Consider the following 19,142-nt stretch of genomic DNA (forward strand, 5'->3'; position numbering starts at 1 on the left):
AATATGAGCTAGGCATCATGAATGAAAGATGCCAAATGAGATATGAGCTATATAGGATACGCATGTACATATAGGGCTTATACTGTACGTGGATATAAAGAAACAATTCAGAAGACCTATATGGCCTGTATATGCACATAAATGCACCTCAATTTTGCTTACATGTGGCATATATACACATATGCAGCACATATATTATCATATATGTGCATATATACTGCATATAGGTTTCATATATGCGCATACCCTCATAGGTTCTTTCCATGTGGGTTTGATTCCATTAAAAAAATCTGCAACAAATCACAGTAAATGATAAGGATATGAGGTATCCAGTCGTCAGGAAACACAAAGAGATCTGTTTGTTTTTATACACTACATTACGCCACGGTGATACTTTAAAACTGTACATAATCATTTGCTTTCATGTTATGAAGGGTTTCTGAGAAGGTTTCGGCATTAATATCCACCCCTTTTGCCACCTGCCTTTTTAATCTGCTTGTTAAGTCGTGAGGTATCGGTGACATATGGAATAGTGTTACCAGGTCCAAGATGCTACTCATTTGTATTAAGAAAACATTTGCCATGGTCTTTTTAGTCTTATCACACATTTAAGTGAATTTTATTTTTTAAAAAAATGGTGTACACCAGGGGTTCTCAACTGGTTTGGCCATGGGACCCAAATTTTTACATGGTCATCAAGCCGCGACCCAAATTTTTAGGAACTACAATACAAATTATAATTAATTTGTATTTATTGGTTAACATACACAAGTAGATAAATCATAAGAAAATCACAAAGACTTACAAATAAACAATATTTCATTGCTGTCATTAAACAAAATGTTTCAAATTATAGAAATATTACAAAGTAAAAACGACAAATACTGTGGTTATGGGAAGGAAAGATTAAGTTACCATAACTTATGACACACATACCTACACATTACATACTGAGGCTTTTTTGTCATCAACATATGTAAATCCATACTTTACATATTCAGGGTCGTACTTGCACTTTGACATATTTGTTGCTCTAATTAAATAAAAAAAAATCTCAGAGTCAAACGGTAGGGTTGTCGTGCATGCATTTAAAAATAAAAGTCAAAATAAGTTAAAAATTAAACTTTTGTTTTTTTGACCACACACTCCGCGACTCACTGAAAATGTTCCCGACCCACTAGCTGAGAAACACTGGTGTACACAACAGTGTCTGGACTTTTAAAATTTTATCACTTTTTGGCCATCTGATATTAGGCATAAATATATATATATATATATATATATATATATATATATATATATATATATATATATATATATATATATATATATTTATATATATATATATATATATATATATATATATATATATATATATATATATATATATATATATGTGTGTGTGTGTGTGTGTGTATGTGTTATTTTAAGTATTACATGGCTTTGTAAACATTTATTATTATTTGGTGAGTCTCCCCAGACAGTTTTATAGAGTGCTTTTTACCCGGAAGCCACTTCGCGTGATGTCACACTTAATCTGATTATATATTTGATGGATTCTATAAAAAAAAATCTGCAAAAAATTATAGTAAATTGTGAGCTATCCAGTCATCAGGAAACATTAAGAGTTCTGTTTGTTCTTATACACTACATAACATCACAGTGATACAAAAAAAGCACACAGTTTCATAGAAATAGGTTTTGAAAAAACGTATTACAAACACTCAGAATAAATGGACTAATATGTAAATACCTTAACTGTGTGTCTGAGAAGCTGAAAATATGCATTCCATAATATTCTGTCTCCAATGCTGAAGTAGAGCTAGATAAGTTGAGCAGATCAAATAAACGAATATGCTCAACTAAAAGAGACAACGTTTTAACAATCTGCTGTAAGAAAACATTTTCCTATATAATGTTCTCCCTTATGTGAAATGTGAACTCTTACAATTTATTTCAAGTCAGTGTAAATACAATGCAGTAAACCTATAGAGATCAATGGGATCTGGGGCCGGTTGCACTAGCAGTGTGCAAGTTAAAACGTAGCCTATTTTTTTACTTAAAGGGACATTAAGTTACAACTTACACATTACTAAATATTTTTGTGTTGCACCACTGAACTTAGTTTAAATGTAACTACAATACGTTGCAACTAAATTACGGCAGCATCCCCCCATGTATAACGGAAGAAGAGAGATGACAGCGAGATTAGTTTACATTACAAGAATCTCACGACAATAATGAAGAATGATCTTCCTCTACTCACAACCTCATTTTCCTTCCATCTCGCATAATTTTTTTTCAGTTTATGAAAGAAGTTTAATTTTCTTTTAAGGAGTATTTTGTGAGAATTGTATCCATCAATCAAACAAGAATTTCTTCATGACTGAGTTTTTCTTCCTGCTCTTTTCTCTTTTATATAGGAAATAAAGAAATTTAAGTTTAATGTTTTGATTACTCCATGTGTATTTTGCGTGCATTCACAGTTTTTGACGCAGGCATGTGCATCATCTGTTAATAGTGACTGACTAATTTAATGTTCTATAAAAATGTAATTTATAATTTAATTCTCATAGCAAGATTATATATAGATGCATTAGTTGCTGAATTTTAAAGCAGTTCAATGATTTAAATGCTTTTTATTGGATTTTACCTCATTAAGTGAGCATGCCTTTACGGATAGCTTACAATTTACTAACTATGGTTTGCCTTAACAGCATATGGTACAATTGAAGTGAAAACAAATCTAGTTACAAACTAGCTAGTAGTAGATATGGGACGATAACAGTTTTCAAGGTTAACCGCTGCCAATATTTTCTGCTAAACTGTTCCTAAGGCATGTGAAAGCTTTTTTATTTACTTTTTGTTGTTGTTTTTAGGACAACAGTATCACCAGCAGAAAAGATCTCCAAAGAATTTTTTCCGGGTCGCGGGGGCAGTAGTCTTAGAAGAGAACCCCAGGCTTCCTTCTCTGCAGACACTTCTTCCAGCTCTTCCGGGGGGATGCCGAGGCGTTCCCAGGCCAGCCGAGAGACATAGTACCTCCAGCATGTCCTGGGTCTTCCAAAAGACCTCCTCGCAGTGGGACATGCATGGAACAGCTCCCTAGGTAGGCGTCCGGGAGGCATCCGAAACAGATGCCCGAGCCACCTCAGCTGACTACTCTCGATGTGGAGGAGCAGCGGCTCAGAGCTCCTCACCCTATCCGTAAGGGTGTGCCCAGCCACCCTACGAAGGAAACTTATTTCAGCCGCTTGTATCTGAGATCTTGTCCTTTCGGTCATGACCCAAAGCTCAAGACTATAGGTGAGAGTAGGAACGTAGATTGACCACTAAATTGAGAGTTTTGCCTTTCGGCTCAGCTCCTTCTTTACCACAAAGGACCAGTATATCTCCGCATTACTTCACCCAGGCTCATTCTGGAAACGTAGTCCCGCGGACATTTCTGGAGACCGCAAAATACGTCCTGGGAGGTACGTATTTTTTGCAGTTTTTGTTTTTGCGAATCTGCTGTTCACACCCGTGCTGTTTTCGCGTAAAGCCGTCGAAGGCTGCTGTCGAGCGACCGTCTGTCCAACTGACTGGGCAACCGGCCAAACGGCCGACCCGCACTCCTACTTCCCTAAACCCAAACGGTTTTACCGATTGACCCATCCTTGGACCGCCCGCCCGCTCACTTGCTTACTGAAACCCAAGCATCGATTTACAAAAGCTGTCCAGAAAAAGAAAAGCCCTTGTCTAATTTTGACCTCGTTTTCAGATTTTACCACATACTTACCCTGTTATGAACTCTTCATTTTATTTTTTGGATTCTGTTTTTGTCCTACCTGATTTCTGGAACCCTTCTTCTCCGCTCCGTCGATGTATACAACGAGCTAACCGGGCAAATTAGTTGCAGCGTGAAAGCCCTCCACACAGAGGTGAGCTGTCAGCCGGCGAGCGCGAACAGTTCGCTTAAAAAAATTAAATGCAGCCATACCTACCTCCGGCCACGTAAATCGCGGTCTTCAGAAATGTCCGCAGGACTACGTTTTCAGAATGAGCTTGGGTTGGCATTACTGCTGTCGCTTCACCAATCCGCCTGTCAATCTTACGCTCCATCCTTCCCTCACCCGTCAACAAAACTCCTCCACCTGGATCCACTTGAACTCCTCCACCTCCAAAGATTCCATTTTAAATTTTGTACAGAAATCTGTTTTTGAAACAAATGAAGACAGCAGAATCATTGATTCAATGATTTATTTGAATTATTTAGCCTGACACAACATCATACCACATAAATATTAGGTTAGATGTTGGTGGTGACTTCATGTGATTAAAATTCGATGTTTAACCACCGTCTAAGGACAACTTTATTTTGATGTCCAATAACAACGTTGATTTTAGGTTGTCTTACAAAGTAACCAAAATCCAACGTAAAGGCAACATCTCAAACCAATGTCATATTGACATCAAATACTGACATTTATTTGTCAGGCACGGCAACCAAAATCCAACATCTGGTAGTCCTCATACTGGTAACATCCACACATTGTCAAGCTGTAACATCATTAGTCGTTGATATTTGGTTGATTTTAGGTTGTGTTGGAAAGTGACCAAAATCAAATGTTGAGGAAATATCAGATATTGACATTTATTCATCAGATATGGAAACCAAAATCAAACGTTTGATAGACGGCATAGTGGTAACATCCACACATCATCAAGCTGTAACATCAGTGATACTTGGTTGATTTTAGGTTGGACGTCGGGTTCTGATGTCAACCCAATTTTCAATTCCAAACAAAATGCAACATCCCCCATTGGAGTACAACGTCAATCTGACGTCATGTTGATGTCCTGTGCCTGCTGATGTTTACTGTTCCAAAATATTTTAAATGTTTCTCAAAATAAAACATATTATGTCCAAAGGGGGAAAAAGTTCTTTTTTTACCCCAACATTTAAAATGAATATATTTTAGAGCAGTAATCATTGTGAAACCGTGATATTGTTATACAAACTCATTATACTGTCAGAATTTTAAACAGGCCTATGCCTAGCTAGTAGTTACAAAGCCCCTAGCCAATTTCCGTTCCAGATTAAGAAAGAACTTACGATCAGCTGGTGCAACCCTACCCAGGCTATAATGACACATTCCCATTATGTGGACAAAGCTGTTTTGGAGTTTACTCTATTTTGTTCCTTTGGATTATTTTCTCTTTGTATTTCATAATATTAAACACATCAGTAATAACGCTGTGGAAAGACTACTTTAGAGTTTTTGGGGTTACTCAAGGTCTGGTGAAAGTAAATAAGTTGCGATTTAATTTCCAACTTATGAACTGTGAGGAGAATAATGGCACCTCACTGTACTAATTTTTACAGTTTAACGGAAGTTACTCCCATAATTCACACAAAGCATCACAGGGTGTAGGAAAAAGGTGGCTAAACCGTCTTTTAGCAGGCGAAACTCACACAATACAAGTTTTCTAAAGGGAGTTGGCGCGAAAGAGATCACAGGAATGAGCAGCTGGTCTTTTTCCTCACGTCTGTTTAAACGTGTTAATTTATTCATGTTGAGCTGAGGGAATACTTCAATTCCTACTCGGAGGATTCGGCGTGATGGAGCTATTTTCACATCATTCTTTCGCGACTCGTTTGACACATTTGCGCACTGGCGGTTGTGATTTGATAACAAGACCAGGCTTGTTGTAATGTTTCAGTCTACCGTGATTTTGTCAAGTTGTCCTCGTGTGAAATTACATTAAACTCGTCTTCATTTTTCTTGGTTTATAGATGAAAGTCTAGTGTAATTTTGGGATTCCCAAACAGTTTTTGAATATTTTAATCTACATTAGGGTGGCTCAGTGGTTAGCACTGTTGCCTCACAGCAAGAAGGTTGGTGGTTCGAGTCCCAGCTGAGCTAATTGGATTTATGTGTGGAGTTTGTGTATGTTCTCGCCGTGTTTGCATGGGTTTTCTCTGTGTTCCGGTTTGCCCCACAGTCCGAAGACATGTGCTATAGGTAAATTGAATAAACTAAATTGGCCGTAGTGTATGAATGCGTGTGTGAATCTGAGTGTATGGGTGTTTTTCAGATATGAGTTGGGGCTGGATTCTACGTAAAACATCTGAGAATAGTTGGCGGTACATTCCGCTGGGGTGGCCTTTGAAATACAGACTAAGCCAAAGTAAAATAAATGAATGAATGACTGAATAATCTAGTGTCCAGTGTCTACTGTCTTGCAACATTCTTAAAAATATCTTCTTTGTGGTCAACAGAGGAAAAAACAGTTAGAAGTTTGAGATTTGAGTGTAACTAAGAAGGTCAAAATGAATCACTTTAAACTTTTCAGACATATCAAATAAAGATTGTTATTATCTATTCAGCATTCTCTGCATAAATCCACGGAAAGGTCATTTCCGGCTCGTGTTGTGCTAAGTTGTTTCACAAAGTTGACTGAGGCCAAATTTCAGACAAATATCTAAACGAAGAGAGCGATTCATTAGTGGCGCTAATTGCAGTTGTTAATTCTCAAGTATCAAAGTTTAATGAGTAATTCATCCCACACTGTTTGTGCTACATAAATGAATAACACCTCAAACCATGTGCTCTGTTGAGGAGAAGTGTGTTGTTGATTTTCTATGTGGTCAGACTTGTGATTTGTCATGGACTTACATTGAATGAGCCACCTCTGAGAAAAAATAAAAATAAAACACCAAAGAAAAACATAGATTTGTGGAAATAATACAGTGGTAAAGTGAAATTAAGAAAATAATAAATAAATAATAAAATATTCTAATTTGAGATATTAGTCATACTCATAAAATATGACTAAATCAACTATTCCACCTCAGACAACTGTCTAAAGTCAAGCATTTTTATCCCAGAGAAATTTCCACACAGTGATTCATGCCTTCATTACAAAATGGATTACTGTAACTCCCTCTATTTTGGTATTTCACAGTCTTGTTTCTCTCTCGTCTGCTGCTGCTAGACTACTCTCTGGCACCCTTAAGTATGAGTCGGTAACTTACTGGTTACCCATTAAATACAGAATTGATTTTAAAATTGTATTATTTGTTTACAAAGCCGTCAATAATCTTGATCCTCAGAACCTTACAGACTTGCTTTGTCCGTATACCCCCTCTCGATCATTGAGCTCAATTTACTCACCGTGCCCAGAACACGTGTAACCGGTTCTGCGTTGTGTTTTCTTTGCTTTATTAAGGAATAACCAGTCGGAGATCTGCAGTTTTGACGGCTCTTTACTCACTGAGAATAAATCAAAAAGCACAGCTTTTACAGTGTGTCTTCGCCCTTACAGCTTTTCTCTCCCATGCAAAGTCAGTGCAGAACGGGAAGAGATGAAGAGAAAGATAGAACAAAACTCCAAACAATATTAACAAAGTGACAAAACATACCTGAGAATAAATCAAAAAGCACAGCTTTTACAGTGTGTCTTCGCCCTTACAGCTTTTCTCTCCCATGCAAAGTCAGTGCAGAACGGGAAGAGATGAAGAGAAAGATAGAACAAAACTCCAAACAATATTAACAAAGTGACAAAACATACCTGAGAATAAATCAAAAAGCACAGCTTTTACAGTGTGTCTTCGCCCTTACAGCTTTTCTGTTAAAAGTAAAGTGCAATGCATTTAGCGTTCACATGCTTCAGTTAGGCTAAAGTCAATCAAAACCTCAATTTAAGTGATAACACAAAAATAATGAAATATATGTGAAAAATAAAGGTATAAATATTATTTAAACATGAAAACTAGCTTTAAAAGTTATCCATAAAGTAAAGATGATTAAAGATTAATTGGAGCTTAGCAGACACCCACCTATCCCATGCATAGTCAGTGCAGAAAGGGAAGAGGCGGGCGCAAAACAGGAAATTAAACAGCGTGAGCTCTCTTAGAAATTTAAAGGAAAAGACACACACTAACAAACACCTCAGGTACACTTACTAACACATTAGATAAAATACATATTTTGTGTAATTCTATACCTTAATCGAATTATAATTTTCATGTTACACACGCCTTTAAAAAACAAGGTGATCGTGCTTTGCTGTTGCTGGTCCTAAACTCTGGAACACTCTGCCAATTTACATTAGACTTTCTCCCATCATTTCTGTGTTTAAGTCTCTTTTAAAGACCCATCCATTTTCTCTGGCTTTTAATACTCGTTGATCACTGTTTTATCGCTTTTATTTGCTTTTTTTTTTTTTCTGCTTTCTTCTCTGACTTTAGTACTCCTATGTACAGCACTTTGGTCAACCTTGGTTGTTTTTAAATGTGCTTTATAAATAAATATTGTATTGTTTTGTAGATAAAAAGTTGTGGAGATATAGAGTTATGATATATAAATGTTATATCGAGATATCTACAGCAATAAAAAGGGAAATAAAGTCATATTATAATATCTATATGAGTTATAACTGGACAAAGTCATGGTTGTACGTTATAAAGGGATACCATCATGAGATATAAGGCCCCAACTGTGAGATATAAAGTCAATATTGAGAAATGTGAGGTCATATAGGGTAACAAAGTCATATTATGGGATATAAAGTCAATATTAGGAGATTTAATGTCCAGGCTGTGTGAGTAAGATACATACAGTTCTACTGGGAAAATAAACTGGGAAGTATAAATTCATTTTTGGATATATGAAGTCAGTATTGAGATATATAAAGTCATTTTGGGAAAAATAAAAATCACAAAACTATCACAAGTCCTAAATGTAAGATAAAAAGACTATTCTCATTCATTCATTCATTCATCCATTTTCTTTTCGGCTTAGTCTCTTTATTGATCAGGGGTCGCTACAGCATAATGAACCGCCAACTTATCCAGCTTGTGTTTACGCTTCCAGCCGCAACCCAACACAGGGAAATAAAAAGACTATATATATCCAGACTGAGAGATAAAATCATATTGTAAGACAAAGTGAGACAGATTTAATAAGGTAATAATTGTGATATAAATGTAATATGTTTCAACATAAAGTCTATACTGTGCTATAGAATGTCAATTCTATCATACATAAATTCATAATTGGAAGTAATAAAGAAACAGTGAGATATCAAGTCATATTTGGAGTTATAAAACCATAATTGCAAGACAAGATGAAGCCATATTGTCAGATATAGTCAAATTGGGATATAAAAATCAATATTGAGAAATATAAACGTCATATTGTGAGATTTAAAATCATAATTGGAGAAATAAAGTCACAACTGTAAGATGTGAAGAGATTATGTGAAGTTAGCTCATAAAGCTCCATCTGTGGGTTATTAAGTCATAATTGTGAGATATAAAACCCTGATTGTATAGAAGAAAAGCCACAATTAACATTGTTTCTTATGTGAAGATAGAAACAGGCTTGAATCTGCATCATAGGGCTGTGCGAAGCGACATTAAATATTGTATGGACAAAATAAAATGTCCATCGTTTCATTATATGCTCTGTCATTAAATCATGTTGTCTTAAAATACGTTGTTCACAGTAATATTTTTACATAATTTATATATGAGTGCAACAGTGGTGCCCCCAGAAAATTTTCTTAGGGGTGGCCAAATGTGGCTGCATAAAATCTTGGGGTTGCACACAAACACACACACACACAAAAAAATTAATTCAGTGTATTGTTCTATTTTTGTTTCTGGTAAATGAAATAATGTGGCTTTAATTCGTTTAATTAATTACTCTTGAAATATCGCAATTTATTCCTAAAAAATCTATAAATTTAAAAAAAAAGATTATCCATAAAGAAAATCTATATTTAGTTTAAAAACACTTTTTTAATATAAATATATATTCAGTTATTTTTCACATACTTTTATTGTATAGCATATGGTATATGCCTTGTCTAAAATTAATTAAGATTAATGAATGAATTAATAAAACAAACAAATTAACTAAATGCATTACTATACACACACACACACACACACACACACACACACACACACACACACACACACACACACACACACACACACACACACACACACACACACACACACACACACACACACTCACTAGTGAGTGCTCTAATAATATAATTTATCCATATTCCTTTTTGAGCCACAATATTATTAATGCAGCTTCTTCTTTTAATGTGCCTTAAGGTTAATATTGAATTGCTGTTGCTGTCTATTGAAGGTTTGTGCATGCTGTCAAAGACGATTGGGGTAGGGGAGAGGCAGTGAATGAGCTATGTCAGTAGCACCAGTCAATTAACTATAATTTAGTGGTTGCTATTTATTTATTGAAATATTGTACATTTATGCAAGTACATTTAAAATACTAATATCAACAACAAAATCATATCGGGGTAGTCACAAGGGTGGTCAGAGTTTACACTGGGGGCGCCCCTGGAGTGCAATCATGCAGGTCATTATGACAGACATGTGAATAACAGCATGTGAATAAAGGGAGAGAGTTTGCTTGATGGTACAATTTTATATTTTGCATGTTAGTGACTTTTTATTTTTGATTTGGAACTAAAATTATTAGTTTTGGAAAAATGTTTAATATTTTATCCGTACATATGTTATATTTTAATATTTTTTTTCAAACATTTGCTTTAAAGTTCTTAAGAAAGTGAAAAACATCAGTGTGGCTAATATATACAGTTGAGCTCAGAATTATTAGCCCTCATGTTTTTTATTCTTTTATATTTTTTCCCCAATTTCGGTTTAACAGAGATATTTTTGTCAACATATTTCTATGTTTATTTCTACAAAATTGCCGAAGGGGGCTAATAATATTGACTAGGGCTGCACAATATATCGTTTCAGCATCGATATCGCAATGTGATGATTTGCAATAGACACATCGCAATATATGCAATGAGTATTAAATGTTTCATTTACTTGTGTTTTTGATGCCTGGAATTGTATAATGATTTTAAAAGCATTAAGGAATAGGAAATTGTACCACTTGTGGCTTAAACAATGATTTATTGTATTTAATTATTTTAATTTTTATCATTCATTTACTGTACTTGAATACTGTTAGAGTCAGGAAATGATAAAACACTTTATTTTTGTTGTATCTTTTTCTTGATTGTATTTATAGATTGTTACGCATAAAAATACTCACAACACATGCAGATACAGTAATGTACCGCAAATAGCTCAGACCGCAACAAAAATGTGTGTCAAAAGCTATTTATAGATTGCTTATTAGATTTTATGGGGATGCACTCCCACTGCAGAATCATCCTAATTGATCTAACATAACATTATAAATTCTTTCCGAAAAAAGCCATTAAGGCATTTGGTGAAATTGTATTCATATCGCAATATTTATTGCACAAAAAAAAAAATTGCAATGCTAGATTTTCCAACATCGTTCACCCCTAATATTGACCTGAAAAGGGTTTTCAAGAGTTCACACTTAGCTAATGATTGAAAATAAAGCTTGTTTGGCATGCTGTCCAGGGAGAGAGCTCTGAGCTCATAATATCTTTGAGCCCGGGGCTCCCTCCCGTTTGCAAGGTGAGAGGGGAGTTTGAGCTCAGGTAGATCTCGAGAACATCTCCAGAGACATTCTTGCTATGAGGCAACAGTGCTAGTCACTGGGCTGCCGTGTTACCCTATAGAGGGGTAAAAAAAAATAGGAGGAAAGCGGGTAAAAGTGAGGATTCTTCAGGACGAAGATGGCTAAGATGCTATGGTTATTTATACTAAGTTAGGAATCATCTGATTAGTGAATTTTGAAATTATATAAGAAATAAACTTCACTTAAAAAAATAAAACTGCTTTTATTCTAGCCAAAAATAAAACAAATAAGAAAAAACAATAATAATAATAATAAAAATATAATCAGAAATACTGTGAAATTTGCCCTGCTCCATTAAATATCACTTCTTCAATCTGAAATATTTTCACAGGATTGAGAGTAATTTAACTAATAATTGATTGAATTATATATACATAATTGCCCAACCTCACATCATACTACTGTATATCCAGAGACTATGGTGGTGAAATGAAGTGACCAGCCTAACCCATTACAACCAACACCCTTGCAACACCCCAACATGGCGGAAATGAGTTTCACATTTCAAAATGTAAAAATCTACTTGAATGCATTTCCCACGTCTTAGATTACATTCTCAAGAACGACACATCACCCACCCCAATTGTTTAGTTTCTCGAAGATTTTACCTTTTCTCCCTTTTCTTCTTGTCTCTTTTTAAATGTATATCATTCCATGAGCCACCTGACAGGTTTGTTTTCGGGTGTGTTTATAAAGTAGTTTAGTGTGCCCTATCGCTGCTCTGTATTGTGTGTGTGTGTGAGGCAGAGGCGGTTTAGAGCTGAGATAGCACTGTGACAGATGTTTGTCTCTTTTTCAATGACACATTGGGTTATGTTCTACCTCTTTTCCACCTGCTCTGCTGAAACGTCTCTCAGTTTGAACGAGTCAGCATGTGTCGGGCCACAAAACCTACACAATGTTTTAAAGGGTAAAAGACCATCAAAACAACCTTGTCGATTAGAATGGCTCCCAGATGAAGTGCATTTTTCGCTGCGACAAAGGTCTGTTTTGTCAAAATAAAATAAAAAAATAAATATAAGGAAAACCTGTAAAAAGACTATGATTATATTGTCTGAATGTTGTCTTAAGAGCTAAGAAACACTGAGTGTTAGAATATTGAGATATGAAATAAATAGATAGCAACACTTTGATGCAAAAAAATGTCTGAGATCATATTAAGGTTTGACATTTCATTGCCGACTTTGGTCTCTTGCCAAATCAGAGCACAGTTTGATACTGTCAAGCACTGGAGCCCTTTTCTTTCTTGTTTCTTGGCAAACATGAGTACATTTTGAGATTGTCGAGATTTGTTCTTCAACTCTTAAGGAGACCAAATTTAAGGTTATTGGAACCTTTTTCTTTTTGTTCTCTTTGCAAATCTCATAATATAGAGACATTAGCTATGTTTCCATCCAAAGATGTGAATTAAATTTATGTGCAAAACTAGAATATCGCATTAAAAATGTACGAATAAAGGAGTGTTTCCATCCAATGTGTCTAAGAAAACAAAATCGTCACTTCCTGATTAACTGGCAGCAAATATCAACAGTAAAAATTTAATTTATTGAGGTAGGAGAAGCTGCGTGATTCTTTTCTTTATTAAATAAATGACTTGCACCTCAGAAGACGATGCCGACACATAATAAACACGTGATGGCATTTAAAGACGTGAGGCAGGGAGCACAGATGCTTTTTACAGTTCTGGAGGTAATTAATAACATAACACTAATACCGAAATGGTTCATGTTATAATGACCTAAACAACATTTCAGATGTTTTACAACGTGCTCAGGCTGCTGGTTTGTCCATTCACACATATTTTTATCATCACATGATCTCTTATAACAAAATCACATGACTTTTTTTTAATGTGCATACTGGAATTTGTCTGGTAAAAGTGTTTCAATTGTAATTTATGTGCAGTAGATTATCCTACTCAGTTATGCGCATACATTTTTTGTGCAGATTTTCAAAATTGATGTGCATCTTGCCATTTCCATCAACAGTTTTTTATGCACATATCCAAAATGTGCATGAAAATAGGTGGATGGAAAAACACCTACTGTCAAGCTCTAGAATCTTTATCTATCTGGTTTCTTGGCAAACACAAAAAGACAGATTTTGAGATCTGAGATTGAGATTTTACCAATTTTGAGGTTATCGGAACCCTGTTCTCTTGGCAAATCTGGTAACATTTTGTTGAGATTTCTTCTGAAGTTTGAAATGATACAAATTTGTGATGATTGGGAGCTTTTTGTTGATTACTGGGGCTTTTTTCTTAGAACAGAACCTGCATATTCTGCACAGGTCCTTGGTAAATAGAGAAACTGAGATTTCTTCTAACATTTTTAATGAAACATATTTGAGAAAATATAGAGCGTATTCTCATTGTTTATGTCATTTAGAGCAGTATTTGAGGGTACTGGGGCTTTTTTCTTAGAACAAAACCTGCAAAGTCTGCATGGTTCCCTGGCAAGTCTGAGCACATATTGAGACATTGTTGAGATTTCTTCTAATGTTCTAAATTAGATAAAATCGAGAATTTAGAGCTTTTTCTCATTGATTTTCATGTCATATTGAGTACTATTTTAGGTTACTAGATTATATTATAATAGATATAGATTATATCAGGACAGAATTGACCACATTTTGAGACACTGTGAAGATTTATTCTGAATATTCAGATGAGACATATTTGAGATTATTGCTTTCTGCAAATCTGAGCACATCTTGACACTTTATTTTAGAATTTCTTCTAGAGATCTAAAGGGTTGAGAACTTCTTTTCTTTTTCTTTTTTTGTCGAATTGTTCCTGAAGGACCATCAACACTGCATGTTTTGGATGTCTCCCTTGTCTGTCACACCTATTACAGGTCTTTCAGTCTCTGCTAATGAGCTGATGATCTGAATCAGGTATGTTTGGTAAGGGAAACATGGAAAATGGGCAGAGTTGGTGGTCCTCCAGGAATGTGGTTGAGAAACACTTCTCTAGAGAATCTGTTTGTTTTATATTTAGACTTATGTTTGAGCAAAATTTAGATAAAGGTAAGATTATTGGCCCACTTTTCTAATTGGTCTCGGCAATTCTGAGTGGATTTTGAGATTTTGTCTTATCTAGAAGATACATTTTAGTTTATTGGGACTTTTTCCTGTTTAGACTCAGAACATTAGACTTAGCACATTTGAGACACTGTTGAGGTTTCCTAAGAATCTCTAGAAAAGACAAATTTGAGATTATTGAAGCTTTTCCCCATGGTCATTTCACAAAACTAAGTATATTCCTTGTGAAGTTTCAAAGGAGGCTACTGAGGCATTTTTCTTTGGACAAAATCTGTGAGAAATTGGAAAAGTTAGCTCTCCATTTATGCCATTGTATCTACTGTATTTGAATGGACCTAGCCCATCCAAATGTGATTGAGCTAGTTCTTATATACTGAAACCTTAAGATCTAAAGATAATTAGCGCTTTACTTTAAAACCTTAACATTTTTTAGGTTGATTGCAAAAACAGTTGTATATGAACGAATAAATAACAATGATAAATAAGTTATGATGTACAGTAATCCCTTATGCTAACCAATCAAACTCTGGCTCTCTCTGGAATAGGAATGTTGACCATTTATATTGTGGTGAAACTAATCCTTTAGAAAAATGCATTTAGAAACAGACGTCATGCATTTACCCATAATCCTCCACATCCATCACATCTTACAGCGTTGCATGATTCAGTCTTGTCAACATTTACTCACCTAATCCTGAACACTCATGCAATTTAGCACTAAATCAAGCCTTCCTGATCCATGTCTGTCACAGGCGGGTGACGCTTTGATTCATGAACGATATGCCCTTCACCTTAAGAGGGGGAAGGGAACACTGAAGGGAAAAAAAAGGGATGGGAAAAGATGCCAGAGGTGTGCATTTATAAATGATGGCGGTGCGAAGCCATTAGTTGGATTTGATCTGAGCTGAGAGGCAAGAGGTTTTAGGCAGGAGACAGAAAACCAGGAGAGATGATCGATTTGACGAGAGGGCTCGTACATCAGTGAGGGGAGAGTGTTTCTGCAGGTTTGAGTGATGACGCGAGATAGTTACGGCTGAGTTCAACTCCACTCTTGGACTCATTTTAATGAAATTACTGGTTGAAGGCCCAGCTTTAAATTAAAAGCTGATATGTGGCCACAACGGCTGCCATCACTTCTGCTTCGGTTAAATCCCATTTATATGCGGCGAGAGGGAGTTTGATGCTTCGTAACACTTCACCTCCGCCCCCTCAGATGGGTGTCGGGTGTTTCAGCCTGCTATTTTTTTATCCCCATCCATTTTTCAAACTCTATTACACAGCAGGACTCGCTACTTTTTAATTTTAGCAAGCGTTCGATGCACATCGTAAGGCGAATTCAATTCTTTATCTGACAAATAAATGGATTATCATGGAGTTTTTATGATTGGAACTGTGGCTAGTTGCACATGGTTTATTGCTATGTGACCCCGCTAGCACTGACGCTAGTGTATGGTAATACATTTAGAGCATTTCTTAAACAGACATGCTTTGCATTAAAAGAATAACCAGTTCCAAACTTTAATGAGTTTCTTTAGTATCTGTTGAAGACAAAATAGGATATTTTAAAGAAAGCTGAAAACCAGAAATCATTGAGTCAATCAGTAATTTTTTTTAAAGCTTCTTTGTTCATTCATTCATTTTTATCCGCTTTTCTGGGGTAGAGTCCCAGGGGGAGCAGTCTTATAAGAGAACCCCAGACTCTCGACTTCCCAGACACTTCCTCTAGCTCCTCCAGGGGGATCTTGAGGTGTTTCCAGGCCAGCCGAGAGACATAGTTCCTCCAGTGTGTCCTGGGTCTCCTCAAGGCCTCCTCCTGGTGGGACGTGCCTGGAACACCTGCTTAGGTAGGCATCCAGGAGGCATCCGAAACAGATGCCTGAGCCACCTCAGCTGACTTCTCTTGATGTGGAGGAGCAGCAGCTCTACTCCAAGCTTCTCCCAAGTGACAGAGCCCCTCACCCTGTCTATAAAAGTGCGCCCTGCCACCCTTCGAATGAAACTCATTTCAGCTGCTTGTATCTGAGATCTTGTCCTTTCGGTCATGACCCAAAGCTCATGACCATTGGTTAGAGTAGGAATGTAGATTGACCGGTAAATCGAGAGTTTTGCCATTCGACTCAGCTTCTTCTTTACCACAACTGACCAGTACATCGACCACAATACTGCTGCAGCTGCACCGATGTGCTTGTTGATCTCACCTTCCCTCACTCGTGAACAAAACCCCAATTTACTTCAACTCCTCCATCTGGGGTAAGGACCTTCCTTACCCCAGATGGAGGTAAGGGGGTAAGGATCATGGCCTCGCACTCGGAGGTGCTGATTCTCATCCCAGCTTTTGTGGTTAATAGAATTTAAAAAAAAACAGGTTTGAAACAGATGAAAGAGTAAATGATAACCTTATGTTCAGTTTTGGCTGAACTATCCTTTTGGAATAAAATTTAACACATAGTAAGCACATAGCTAACATCAGGCGAACAGAACTACAGGCGAAAAAGGGAAAGTGTACAAAACTTGACATATGTCAGCAAAATACAGCTGTTAGTATCTAGTTTTTTACAACGTGAAAGACACACAGACTAGCAGCCTGTTCTTTTGCTTCAATATGTTAGAACATGGTGTTACATGTGATGAAGCTTGAAAACAACAAAACAAATGTCACGCTTAGAAAGCAACACAAAATTACAGCCAGCCCCGCATTTAAACACTCTGAAAATGGTAAAACATTAGCATTCATGCAAATGCTAAGCTTCCATTATTACCCTAGCAGTATTTTTCACTCATTTCAGTAGCATTATCATGAGTAAAAACCCAAATGTCATTTTTTAAAATACAAACAGAAAACCTCTTTCTAGCTGTGGCAGGAAGAAATGCTATTAGCAGCACAGCTCAGAATAAACACCTTCTAGCAAATGTGTTGAGCTCCCATGTGCATAAAAACTACTTAACTGAGGATCTTTTACGTGTTTCAGGAGTGGAGAAGATTATTGACACTGTATGATTTCAGTTTTCACCTGAAGAAAAATCTATGAGATTCCAAATTTCTCCTTTATCATAAAACAGAACCTACATCTTATACAAATCAATAAATTAGAGTATTTATTTAAAAATGACCCCTTTTGAATATCCAGTAATGTCATTAAGTGAGTCAGCTCATTTATATTGAAAATAAAGAAATTAAATAAATAAAAATTGACAAATTTTAAAATATGTTAACCAATAGCCCAGTTTTTTTTAGTCTCTATTTCAGAGATCACCACAGCGGAATGAACCGCCAACTATTCCAGCTTATGTTTTACACATGGGATGCCCTTTCAGCTGCAACCTAGTATTGGGAAATACCCATACACTCTTATTCTCACACACTCATACACTATGAACACCAGGGATTCTCAACCAGTGGGCCACAAGATTTCAATTTCAAGCTTCGAATTAACTTAAATATTATACTATAATTATTTTATTTCATTATCAAATATGTCATATTAAAATTATAGTAGTAATGGCATTTCCCGCTTTCTATGATTGAACAAGCTAATTCAGACTCTGCAAAAACAGGCTGACTGTTAATTACAGACATAACTGTGGCTTTCCAACGACTGCACATCAACTGGGACTGCATTCTCAGTTGTATAACAAAACAGTCACGCATATGTAAAGGTAATGATGATTAGTTATAATAACCAGCTCGCGCATGCCAGAGACACACAAGTCCGTTGATTCACAAACTGTTTGTTCTCTTCGTGTGAACACTTGAAAATATCAGCATAATTGTCCAAATTAACGTCTTGCAAGCAATTTATAACTGACGCGCATCTGTACAGGAGGATCTAGCCAGACTGTGGTGTTTGAGTAGTGAACAGCTGTTCACTGTTCCTGTCAGCGAGCTCCAATAATGTCCAGCTACAAACCAAACTGCTTTCAGATCGGTTTTTAAATCTGTTTCAACAGATTTAAAGGGTTTTTACTGTATTTTACATGTAAGGTTAAGGTTAGGTTGTTTATTATAATGGATATAGATCAATAGATGAATAGAAGTCAGTCTAATTCAAAGCAGCAGCAGTTTTTTTTTTTTTTTTTTTTTGCCATCTCCTGTAGTCCTGCAGTTGTAAAGAATAACTGAAGTAACGATATTAGGAGCTTTGAACCTGTTTGTGCGTTTTTTTTTTATTATTAAATTATATTATATTATATTATATTATATTATATTATATTATATTTATTTTTATTATATTATATTATATTACATTACATTATATTATATTATATTATGTTATGTTATTTTATGTTTTATTATATTATATTATATTATATTATATTATATAATATTATATTATATTATACACATGCACAATGTTTCAGTTTTTTATTAAATGCTGTAGAAAAATAAGAGAATAATAGAAGGCAAAATAAATGTTTAGCTAATAAATAAAGCTGTAAAATAAGCATTTTCTCTAATAATCACATAATTGAATTTTCTCTAATAATTATATATAAAATGTAGATTTTGTATGCTGGGCTTTTTGTAAAGCACTTTGGTCAACATCT

At 35.6% G+C, this 19,142-nt stretch overlaps 1 long non-coding RNA gene across 4 annotated transcripts in view; it reads right to left on the reverse strand.

The window, feature by feature from the left end:
* The window catches only part of LOC147838465 (uncharacterized), a 39,200-nt gene that overhangs the window by 15,782 nt on the left and 4,276 nt on the right, over positions 1 to 19,142 (reverse strand). Inside the window, exons 2-3 of one of the 4 annotated variants that reach the window (XR_015521780.1) lie at positions 7,158 to 7,313; positions 3,984 to 4,192 (exon numbers count right to left, since the gene is read on the reverse strand). The exons of 1 other annotated variant lie outside the window; for it this stretch is intronic. This is a non-coding gene — a long non-coding RNA (uncharacterized LOC147838465). Of the gene's footprint in view, positions 1 to 3,983; positions 4,193 to 7,157; positions 7,314 to 7,822; positions 7,853 to 19,142 lie in introns of those variants that run through there. 2 more of the 4 variants (XR_015521783.1, XR_015521781.1) reach the window with 2 other exon arrangements.

This window comes from Danio rerio, chromosome 22, assembly GCF_052040795.2.
Source record: "Danio rerio strain M-AB ecotype USA chromosome 22, GRCz13ab, whole genome shotgun sequence".
Lineage (NCBI taxonomy): Eukaryota > Metazoa > Chordata > Actinopteri > Cypriniformes > Danionidae > Danio > Danio rerio.